Here is a 12,600-nt window from a genome sequence, read left to right as displayed (position 1 = left end):
TGTGAAGAGTGAGTGTATTGTGTGATTCATTCATCAGTGTAACTTTAGTTCAAAGGAACTTGCACTAGGTAGAGATGCAAGGGCAATGCAAAATATTATTAACCTATGGATGCTTTAGTCTCACAATGCAATTCTATAAGTCTAGAGTAACTTTGAAGCAAGCCATCTTTATGGGGAGCAAGGTAATGTACTTATGTTTCTAGTATCTAGATAATAGACAAGTACATGGTTCTCATTCATTGGAAAGATCATACGTTGACCAGTAACCCTTATAATACACTTCCATTTGAAGATAGAATGTTCTTTGAGGTTGATTTCAAGGAACATGGTATACATGTATGTTCATCTTGAGGACTGGATATGGGCTCTATAGGGATGCAAGATCCAAATTGGGTATAGAGATGTGCATTGGGTTTCTGAGACTTGTTGAATACCTGTGAAAAATTCTTTTATTGAAACATAATGTTCCATTTAGTCCATTAAATGCACTTCTAATAGTTTATCTAAGAAACCATATTTTTTATTTTTTGTATGCCTGCCAATATTTTTTAGCAAGACAAAGCATTTATGAACTTATTTCTTATCCAATTTTTGCCATTATTTCTGTATGAAAAGTGTATAGATTTTTTTTTGAAATAGAATCATACTAAAATCTTTTGACATGCTTTTTAATGACTTTGGTTTATTGATATTTCCTATTACAGGTGTATGAAAAATGCATGGCTGCAGTTAAGCTTCCTAAATCAATAATTAAAGGCTCAAACTTACTGCTCATGGGTTTTCTAAAATATGGAAATTCTTATTACCTCCTAATACAATTGGATATGGATTTCAAGCCTCTTTTTACCCTTTTGGAGTCCAAGAAAGACTCAACAAGTAGATTTGGTCTTCTTTCCAGTTCCATCCACATGTTTCATTTCAACAAGATTGATATTAGAAGAATGCAAATGGTGGATCATGAGGTGAACTTGAGCCTTTTAGAAAATGGGAAATCATCTCTAGAGAAAGAGATAACAAAAATTTCAAATTTAATGTCAGAATCTGTGTCTAATCTTGATGCATTTATAGATTCTGATCTTCAGGGCCAAGGGTGCTTGCAGTCAAGATTTTCATCTTTAGTAGATGATGTATTTGAGTTTGACAAGGGAATTCCATTATCTTGATATTTACCAAAACGTAATTTTCTTGTTGAATCTTCACCATCAAATCATCTAAGTGTTATGTAGGGTATTCAGTAAGGAGGAAAGTATGGTCCATCAACTACATGGGATAGGAACTCTCAGTTGTCCTTAATTAATAATACTAGAAAAACTTCTATTGGAAGCTCACCTTTTAACACTAGGTTGATGTCTAAACTAAATCATAAGAATGTATGGTAGACTGGCTCAAGCCCCCTAGCTAGTGGACACAATTATGGAGTCAATACATCCACACTCAACCTTACAAGGATCCAATATTTTAATAAATTGTCATCAGCTACAAAGTATTATTTTAATCATGATCTCGCTTCTTCAAAGTCTCCATTGCATCTGGGAGACACTTTAGGTTATCCATCAATGGAGGATAATCATCTAAGAAAAGTAATGGATTCTATAAAGGAAGGGCTCCCATCACATTCTACTCATTGGAAAACTAGTTCATCATATACATCAAGAATATCATTAGTGCATAGGCGTTCCATTCAACAGTTAAGGTCTTCTCTTGTTAAGACTTCAACTAGTGGTCAAGCATCAACTATATTCAAAAGCTTTGCAACTAGCTTTCACATGATCCCCCAGCATGAAAGTTTCTATTTCTAATTCAATATAGTTTTGAGATGGAAAATCGTAGCATGTTGGGTTGGGCATGTCAATTGTGTCTATTGTATGCCTTCTATTTTTAACTGAATATCATCTAGCTAATGCATGAGGTATACATCTTATAGGTCAAACATTAGATTATTTAACTTGTCATGGTAACACATCTGACATAACTCCAAAAGTAAGTAGTCGAAAGCATTTCCTTTTAGATATTGTGTAGTCAATTCCATCCTTGCAAGGAATATCAACTTATGGAGAAAATTAGAAGAAAAGAAAGACCTTTGAATCAGTTAATACACAACATGCTTCTGTTCAACTAAATGCTTCCAACACTTTGGGGAGATTTTCTAGCCATGTATGTGGGAGCATTCTCAGAGAAGCTAATCATGGGAAAGCCCCTTCAAGTATATATGTATCTATTTTTCTTCAAGTGATTAGCCATTCTTCTTTATGTATTAAGCATGCTCAACTTATAGGCCAAATGGAAGTCCTAAATATCCCATATATCAAAGATGTGGGCTTGTGAAAGCCCTTTATAGACATATGATTTTGGCTGCCCTATTCAAAAGAGGATGCATGACAACATATTTGTTTGTGTCTTGGTAGACTTGGAAGCACCTACTAGGATGTCAAGGTAAATGATGAATACTAGAGGCCTACTCTAAAAGTGGATCTCTCCTCTTTAAGAGTGGTCTTACTCAATAATTCCATATGAATATGTTTTATTTGATTGAATTCATTTATCATTAGTATCAACATGATACCTTCATATCATTTGACTTCTTAATATGATTCCTTATCTTCTAATTCCTCATATTGGTGTGCATCAAACTACAATATTTGCCAATATCTTTCTTAAAATAGTAATGGATGACTAAGATCCCAGATAGCAATGGATGACCAAGTTGTTACAGCGAGTGTCCACCAATTAGTGCCAAGACTTTTGAGTGCTCTTAAAGGATTTTGATGTGCCTTGTTCTTGCTGACTTGCTATGCCCAATTCAGGCAATATGATTGACATAAGAAAGTAATGCCTAGCTTAAGATGTCTAGAAGTATGAACTACATAGCTATTTATACCATCAACTGAAAATGTGGACTATGAAGTTATTAGCAGCCCGACTTGTCATGGAAAAGATTCTCACATGAAAATTTATTGCAAACTTTACTAATATATTTCTAGCTACTCTAATAAGGTTTTGATGAGCATACCTTCTTCCTTCACAAAAATATACTTTAATTCACCATAGCCTCTCCAACCAATAGAAATGGTTAAGTTTATCGTAGTGCCTATGTGGCAATATCGTGGTGCCTAAGTGGCATAGTAATTGTAATGTGCGCCAGTCACTTCCAGGAAACTTTACAATGCAGATCTTTACTAACATTTAAGTATACTATAAGTTGATCTCTTGTGATTGTAAAGGCTTTTGGTCTTTTTCAAAAGTTCCCCGAAGGATACAAAAATTGTTTTGTAATTGGAACCTTTAAACTTCTAAATCAAGTAACGGAAAAATGAGAATGATTGTTTCTGTCTATTTATACATTGTGTAATTTTATATGGAGTATTTGGTTTTCTTGATAGAAGTTCTAAATACTCAAAAAAGGCAAATGGTCCTGATGCTGTAGCTATAAGTCTTACATTCAAAATCAACAACAAGGTTTCATACAAAATAGTACTAAAAGGTGTGTGTCTTTTTGGGGTTCAAGTTTCAAACTGCAAGTGCACATATTTGTATATTATATTGGCACCTTCTATGCTCAAATGGTTGCTGATCTTTCTTTCATGGCTTTCTATTCCAGCACATAGTGCAATTGTGCTGAAAGCAAAAATTATAGCAAATAAAATAGAGTGGGTTAGCAAAATAAGGACCTTATTCAACCTTCAAAAGGCATATCAATAGAAGGACCAATATTATTGTTTTCTTGATCTTATCCATTATTGTATACTAGGTGTGTTTTTTTGGTAGAAGGGTGGTACTGCATATTTTGCAAACATCTACGCCTTCTAAAAATTATAGGATCATTTTAGTTACATTTGAAAACATTAATCAAGAAAAACCATATGTGCAGATATAAACATTAATCACAACATGTCCAATTTATTTGAAGATATATTTTCTTGTGAAGAAAGACCACGCCTAACAATATGAACACTGAACAAAATGAGACAATGGTTTCATTGTGGGCTCATTTTTGAAGAAAACCTAATAAATGTTATTGTCCTTGCAAGAACTTTAAATGCTTAAAGACTCAAAGAATTCTAATCAAATGTTTAAGTTGCACATGATAATTGTACATGATCCACTTCTACATGATCTTGTAGGTCTTCAGACAAAGGGAAAATTTGCATGTCTAGTTTGTGGTTCGAAGATGAAATCTCGTCATTCGAGAACTTTAAGAAAGTAGGTGTTTGATGAGTTTAGACACTTTCTCCACAATAATCATAGGTATCGAATTGCTGAAAAACATCTTCTCAATGGGAAAGAAGAGACATCATCAAGGCCACGAAGAATGACACCTCATTTCTGGAAGTTGGAATATGATCGACTAAATTATTGAGGTAATATCCAATTTATCTTTTGAATTTTAAAATTTGTATTTTGATATTGTCTTATATTTACTAATGTTGTAATTGATGCTTGTGAAGGTCGTCAAGGCATCAATGACCAACTTCCTAGAGGAATGAAAAGTTATCCTACTCAATTTAGTAGGTTACCGTACTACAAGGATCTCCCAATTGTGCATTTGTTTGATGCTATGCATATTGGAAAGAATGTAACAGAGAAACTATGGAAAATGTTGGATGGAAGGCGTGATAGAGAACAAATTGCCAAAATCTGTACCGACATTCATGAATCCAATCATGCACTAAAAGCTTCCATTGAATCAAATAGCAATGGAGACTGCATAAATACAAGTGCCCTTCCTTGGTTATTAATGGAGCAACAGAGTGATGCATTAAAAGAAATCATAAAAAAAATAAAAATATTCCAACAGGATTTGCTGCAAATATAAGCACTCTTCTATCAAAGAAAGGTGATTTTGGGCCTAGGTTGAAAACACATGATTGGCATACCTTCTTCAAGGTAAGTCATGTTCTCTATTTACAATATATTCGTAAGATTGAATGTACTACCTATTGCATTATTTAATAATATATTAAAATGATCATTTTTAATGATTGCAGTTTGTCCTACCTCTATCCCTTCCACAACAATTTGACAATAGTATTAAACAAGTTATATATGGTCTTGGAAAATACATGAGGTTAGAAGTGTTTTTTCCTAGATTTTTAGCTTTTTCTCTTAAATCGGTTGTATAATTTTACTTGAAATCTCATTTATGTGGTTTTGTGTGTTGAATCTCTTTTAGGTAGTTATCATCTAAAGAATTTGACAAAAAAGATATAAAATATTGGAAGATAAAAATTCCATATCTTATGTGTGAAATGAAAAGTGTTTACCTCCAACCTTTTTCAATGCTCAAGAACACTACCTCTTACATCAAGTTGAGGAGATTGAATTGTGTGGACCTGTACAAGCTAGATCAATGTGGATGGTTGAGAGGCACTTGAAATTTATGAAGGGATTGGTTCGACAAAGAGCATGTCCTGAGGGTTCTATGATAGAGGGATATATGATATACCAGACCATGGTGTATATTACTGAATATCTTCCAAAGTTTGCAGCAAATATCCATGTAGCACTAGTACAAAAACAACAATATATTACTAAATAAACTACTAAAAATTGTAGATATGTGACTAATTTTGACCATGTGACTAATGGTAGTTTATTGCCAGACATTTATCTCCCAACCAAATTTATGACTAAGCTATTTTAATCATTGATTTAGTCATTTATTGTTGTTATTTGGTAGTTTATATGGTAGTTTATTTGGTAATTTTGGTACTTTATTTGGTAGTATATTTGGTATTTTTTTTTAGTTTATTTGGTAGTATATTTGGTAATTTTTTGTGTAGTATATTTGGTAATTGATTTGGTAGGTTTTTGGGTCTTATATATAGTAGTATATTGGGTAGCTTATTTGGTAGTTTATTTGGTATTATTTAATCATTAATTCAATCATATTAGGGCACGATGGAATTGAACCACCATCCTACTTATAAAGCAGGTGCTCTTCCATTGAGCTAGTACCCTTTAAAGAATAATGCAAAACATTGACAAATTTTTCTTCCCAACATTAGATCTACCATGATCATGGTCACTGTAACATGATACACTCTTCTTAAAGAACAATAATCTAAATCTTTATCAATAACAATTCAACAATTTTAAATTCTTCTGTTCAAGAATTTTAATATTATATTTCATGTCAATTACACTTATCTTTTTTAGTGTAGTGATAGACTCTTATAAAATATAATTTGGAGCACTTTGGCCATACACAACTATTGTTTCTTGAGCTAACTTCTCATAAAAGATACAAATGATTATATAATTTATGTCAACAAAATAGACCTTTGCATTAAATAAAAACATCAAACCCCATTAAAAAATCACATCTATTAAAAATTATGAAACACAATCAATTGAAATACTCACTTTTTAACAATAGTACAAGTTGGATATCAAATACACTTTCAAAGGTTTACTGTGATAAAGAAAAAGTGATCTTAATTTTAAGTAAGTGATATACCATTTGGTAAAACATCTCTTGAAAACACATCCTATATTTTTTCACTCCTATGGCAATCAAGTGAAGAGAATCATGAATATAAATTAGTGTATCCTAATATAGATGTAGCTTATGGACATTTCTCAAACTACTACATCATATTAACCATTAATGGATGGATATTCACTTTGTCCACTCAAGAGTATAATACCAATTTGTTCAAAAGATGGCCTAAGATGATTATTTAAGATTAATTAAAAAATTAGGATGTTTTTCATAGATATATCTATTATCTAATTCACTTGCACAACCTCCATGAACTTAATAGGAAAGAAATGTTTCTTTGTACCTCCCAAAAAAAGAACCACGGGGATTTTGCCTAATATCGATGTTTTTGATTTGGAAAATGCTCCATATTTTTTCAATGATGATGATGACTGTGGTGAGGAAGAAGATGATAATATACTAATTGAAATGTCTAAATATTTCAAGGTGAAGGATAACAATTATATACTAGTGTAAGTTGGGGAGTCACTTTGTTTTATTTGAATCTAAGAAATTATTTTACTTGTCTTGTATTGCTATCAGATTGGTGAAGTTTTGGACTTACTACAATCTATTGAGTACCACTCAAGGTTGGAATTGAATTGTTGTCCACAATTTCCTATTAGTCCCCTTGCCTCAAATTTGGTGATATAGGGGGATATTATTGGTAAGGAGTGACATTGAGATTCCCCAAAACAAACATATAATCATAAATTATTTTTCACCAAATAACAAAACTATCTTAATCACGTAACTACAATTATAGAACCATTGTCCATAATTTCCCTATACAAACTCAAAGTGGTGGGGCTAAAATGGCTTCCAAAGTCAATATTGATGCTCATAAAAAATAGTTTGTTGACTAGGAAGATGATCATGGTGCTAATGGCAGACAAGTTAACAAAACTACTGCACTTGATAGAAGAAAATCCTTGGGAGAGTGGCACCAATTTCTAGCATCTATCATATCCACATCCACATCCACAGTTGCAGCCACAACCAGCTATGGTTCAAATGTAGATTTTCAATAACACCAATTCTATATTGATAATAAAGAAAAAATACATAATTTTTCCAATTGATATGTTGGAAACTTTGCCACTTCTTTTCCATCATCTCGTTGCTAAGTATATGCTACATTATATTACTTGGGGAAGCATATACTTATTTATATTTTCTTCCTCCAATCCACAAATGTAAAGAATGATTTCTTAAAATTTCTTCAACCTATAAGCTTTGGTATAATAGCATTCTTTTGAAAATTTCCTCTCTTTTCTATCTTTCTGATAGACTGGTTAATGTGTAACATATACTATTTTGATCCAATGACAATTTCTCTTTAGAGATTCCTTCTTATATAAACCCCTTAAACCCTCTTGTAGTCATCATTCACCCTCTATTCTATCATTTAACAATGTTGTCAAATCTTAAAGGAATATTGTCAAATTGCAAGATATCAGGGGTAATGATGTGAGTCTCAGCACTTACAAGGGCAAATTTTACCGTAAAAATTCATCAATAATTCCATTTTCTCAAATTCAATGTAGAAATTTTGATAATCTATATTGGATATTGTCCAAATTCTATTGATTTTTATCTATAAGTCATGGGAAATAGCTTTGCAAAATTGCCAACTTCTATTCATCACTTTTGACTATTTCCACCACCATTACTAGAGTTATTTGCAACTGATATTTTTGAATATAAATTATTTGATTGCCCTCTCTGATCAACAATGATAGTGCTAGGTTCTTCAACTCTTACAAGTCGATGGTTCTTTTTATTTTACAAGAACTACAGTAATAGGTCTAGCAATGATTCTAACAAGGGTTTCAGTATATCTTTTCTTTTTAGTGTCATCCCCTGTTGTAGGGTGACTTTGATTGGCATCATTTCTGCCACTTCCACCAGATGATGTGGGGGTGTTCACAGGAGGCATAGACTTGTTTTGGGGGTGCCAAAGGTACTAAAGAAGGGGGACTACCTGAAGGACTTGGTAGAGAAGGATTTTTAGGACAAGGTCATGGATTAACAATCAGACTTTTGCCATCATAGTGAACATCAAAAAATTTAGCAAATTTTGGAACAAGGGGACAGAGATTATTATCACTGACATCTAGAACACTCACATACTTCAATTGAGCTAAATTAGCCAGAATTTGACCAGAGAGATTGTTATCATTCAGCATGATAGTCTTGAGAAAAGATAGATTTACAAGAGAAGGTGATATATTTCTAGTGATTGCTTGTTAGGTAAAGAGATTGAATTAACCAAGTCATTAGCACATCCAATACCCATCCATAAATTGTAGGGATCATTTCTAGCCTAGGACCCTACTAGATCCACTAGGTAATTAAGAGTGGCTAAAAACTCCAAAAGAGAAGTTACTTCGGGTGCACAGAGCTTACCAGAGTCAGATAGACAAATAAGAAATTTCCTTGTAACTGAAACCACCAGTAGGAATCTTGAGGATGGGAATTGGTCTATTAAGCTTGTTACTATCCACCAAAAGAATGGTGAGTGGCAGGTCTGCAAATTGGGCAGGGATCGGCCCAACCAATTTGTTATGATTTATCCTAATATCTTTGAAAGACACACACTTTAAGAGTGAAATTGGACTAGTTCCATTGAAAGTATTCCCATATAACCATAAATGTTTTAAAGACTACATTATACCCAACAAGTCTAGTAAACTAGACAGACCGAGTGTATATTGGTTATTCAATTGGAGAAGCTAGATTCTAGATCTAGAGAAAGTCAATGGAACGGCTCCTGAAAGTTTATTGTAGGCCAGTTCCAACAAAAATAATTGTGCCATCTCCCCAAGAAATTTTGGTATATGACCAACAAGATTAACCCGAGATAATGTCAAATTTTTTGAACTGACAAAAGCTTTTAGTTCCACGGGAAGCTGCCATCCTTTGGTGGCATTGAGATTATTGTACTCCAAAGAGAAAAATTGCAAAATGGTCAATCCCACAAAGAAATCAGCAGGAATAGTGTCAAATTCATTCGTGCCAAGGTAGAAAAATTGTTCATGTGATAGACCATTGAAGGTTGGTAAAGGCCCTGACAAATTGTTTCTCTGCAAATTGATTCTCTCTAGTGTAGTAAGCTGATTAAAATTGGAGGGCAAGATACTTGCTCGTCTAGCTTTAAAGAACTAAATTTTCTTTTGCGGTGACTCCAACATAAGGTTTCTTAGAAGAAGATTTAAAATTTTTTCCATTTTATAAATACATCCTCATAGAGGAGAGAACGAAAGGAAATAGAAGAGACGCAATTTCCATGCACAAATATAGTCAATTGCAAAAGTAGAAAGCTGGAATGAAATGTTGATATGAAACCTGCATATGAATAACTAAGAAACACAAAAATACTTGAGCTTATAAATCGAAGAAGCTAGAAAACCTTAATAATTAGGACTCATTTCAAAAAGGAGAGTTGTTTTATATACACCTAATCTCATATTCTCATGTGAGCCACATGCACCAAGCAAACATATCTATACAAAGATCATAGACTTGATTGGCATTTTTGATGATAGAGTTCAGAGCTTCCTCAAGATATCCAACATAGTGAAGAAGATCAACTATGCACAAGTAATGATCAAATTTAGGTATAAAGTAATAAGCATCACTCACGTAATTGAAGTTTTCACAACCCTCATTCACTAAACCTACATGGCTATATGAAAATAACAAACAAGCAAAACTCACATGCTTAGGGTTTGTTCTAGAATGTACCATTAGTTCAAAGAGTTTGAGAGCATCCTTACACATGCCATTCTTTTCATATCCTACAATTATTGAATTTTGAGAGACCACATCTTGTTGAGACATTTTATCAATAAGTTCACATGTCTTTTGTATGCTTCCACATTTTCTATACATGTAAACCAGGGCACTCATAACTACAACCTCCGATAGCAATCTACTTTTAACTATTGTTTGATGGATGCCCATACCTTGTTCTAAACCTCCCATTTTAGCACAAGTTGGTAGAATGCTGGAAAATATTGAGGAATCTAGAATTGCATCTTCGTAGAAGCCTCCAAGGCTTTTTTAACAAGCATATTTTGTGAATATCCTATAATCCATCACATTCTATGTGACCACATCCTATTGAATCATTTTTTCAAATAGATGAGATGCCTTGTTTATGCTCCCACATTTTGAATACATGTCTTTCAGGGCATTCACAACTTTGGTATCAGACAAAAGTCCTAATTTGATTATGCAATGCTAGATGCCTATTCCCTATTCTAGAGCTCCCATTTTGGCACAGGCTAGAAAGATATAGGAAAAGGTCATAGAAATTGGCACTACACCTACTGATTGTATTTACTTAAAACTCTTTGAAGCCTTTTGATGAATCCTATTTTGTGCATATCCCATAATCATATCATTCCATGAGACTCCATGTCATAGAGACATTTTGTCAAATAGTTCCCGCACAGGTTCTATCCTTCTACATTTGGCATGCATGCCTATCAGGATAACCATCACCACAATATTAGGCTACAATCATCTTTCCCTTTGATGAATGTCCATGCCCTATTCTAAAGCTCCTACTTTGGTGCATGTTTGGAGGATGCTGAAAAAGGTTGTGAAGTTTGTCTTTTCACCGACAAGTTGCATTGCTTAAAATCTCCAAAGGCTTTTCAACAAACCTATTTAGTGAATATCCTGCAATCATGGCCTCTGATTTCACCCATGGCTTCTAATTGTGCTACGATTAATTAAATACTCAAGAGATCGAGCTGAAGATGGGTAAGGAAGATAGAAAAAGATATTAAATGTCGATCAAATAGTGGTACCTATTTGATGGGGTTTTTTGGGCATAAATTTCATAACCAATCAATAGGTTTTATTCGGTGGCTTAGCGAAGCCATCGGTGAGATGAATATGGCCAGAGTACCAAGGATCATGGATAGAGCACTAAGAAAACATGACATTTTATGAATATGGATTTTAGAGTGACAAAACATGACTTACTTTTATCTTGAAGTACATTACCACTAAGCATTGCCTAGGGAAATGTAAGTCCTAGTCGAGAGATTTTTTGAGCAGAAGGAAAAATACTCATATATTATAATTTTGAGGGAAGGCTACCAAATGACAAAAACAAGAATGCAAAGTACATAGTTTTAAATTTTATTGTTGTAATTTACCCTTAAAAGCATCGAGAGAGTCTCCAATCCCAATTTAGGGCATGCAGATGATGGATTGGATGACTTGAGGAATTCTATAGTGAATCAATTTGAGGATTGTGAAAAAAAAAAAAACTAATTAAAACAGTTCCAATCACTTATTATTCTAATGAAAAACCTTTTCTTATCAATTCAACTTAGGGAAATAAAGTTAATTTTTACAATGAGAGATGGAATGGGCGTGCAGACATTTTAACTCTTTATGTAGGTAGTCTATATGAAGAAAATCATGACTTGGATATCAATTTGTTTCTTATAAAAAATTACATTTCTTAGGGCTCTAAGTTGGACTCTCACAAGTGGTAGCTGCTACTAATCTTACTTACAAAATGTGACTTTCTAATTAGAAGTTATAAGGCAAGAACATCTTATTAGATAATAAAAATGGCCAACTAGTTTGAAGTTTGAATAGGTCAAGGAAATGTAAGGTATAATCTCTAGTATTTAAGTATTTTTTATTTAATAGTATTTTACTTTCATATCATAATTAATGTAATTCAATGTTCAAAAGTAATTATAGAATAATAAAAACATAATAATTTAAGAACAATATAAAAATATATATAAACATACTTATAATTGCAAAATGCTTAGATTAATTTTGCAACCTTCTAATGAGAATAGCTATCATTTAGTGGTTGGATTATTCATGCAATAAGCCTATCAGTGAGAAAACATTAATGGTGAAATGCAAATTGTACCATGATGTTATCTATCTTTCTTGTTTCAAAGGGACTAGTACCATGATCTTATGGCCAAAGCTATTGATTGTTCTTTCGAAGGTGGATGTATTTCTTCTTACATGGGCAACTCTACACATTTTCAGGTTTTGATAGATAGAGATATCTCTAAAGCTCTTCATGGAAATCAAATACAAATGATATATTTCCACTAGATATCTAGTTT

At 33.0% G+C, this 12,600-nt stretch overlaps 1 pseudogene; it reads right to left on the bottom strand.

Moving 5' to 3' along the window:
* Positions 1 to 8,125: 8,125 nt before the first annotated feature.
* Positions 8,126 to 10,468, bottom strand: LOC149560048 (receptor-like kinase TMK4; annotated as a pseudogene).
* Between the last annotated feature and the right edge of the window lie 2,132 nt (positions 10,469 to 12,600).

This window comes from Cupressus sempervirens, chromosome 4, assembly GCF_028749045.1.
Source record: "Cupressus sempervirens isolate cs-2001-9-10 chromosome 4, ASM2874904v1, whole genome shotgun sequence".
Lineage (NCBI taxonomy): Eukaryota > Viridiplantae > Streptophyta > Pinopsida > Cupressales > Cupressaceae > Cupressus > Cupressus sempervirens.
Note: the sequence above shows the minus strand (reverse complement) of the source record. Positions and strands in the feature narration are given on the sequence as shown.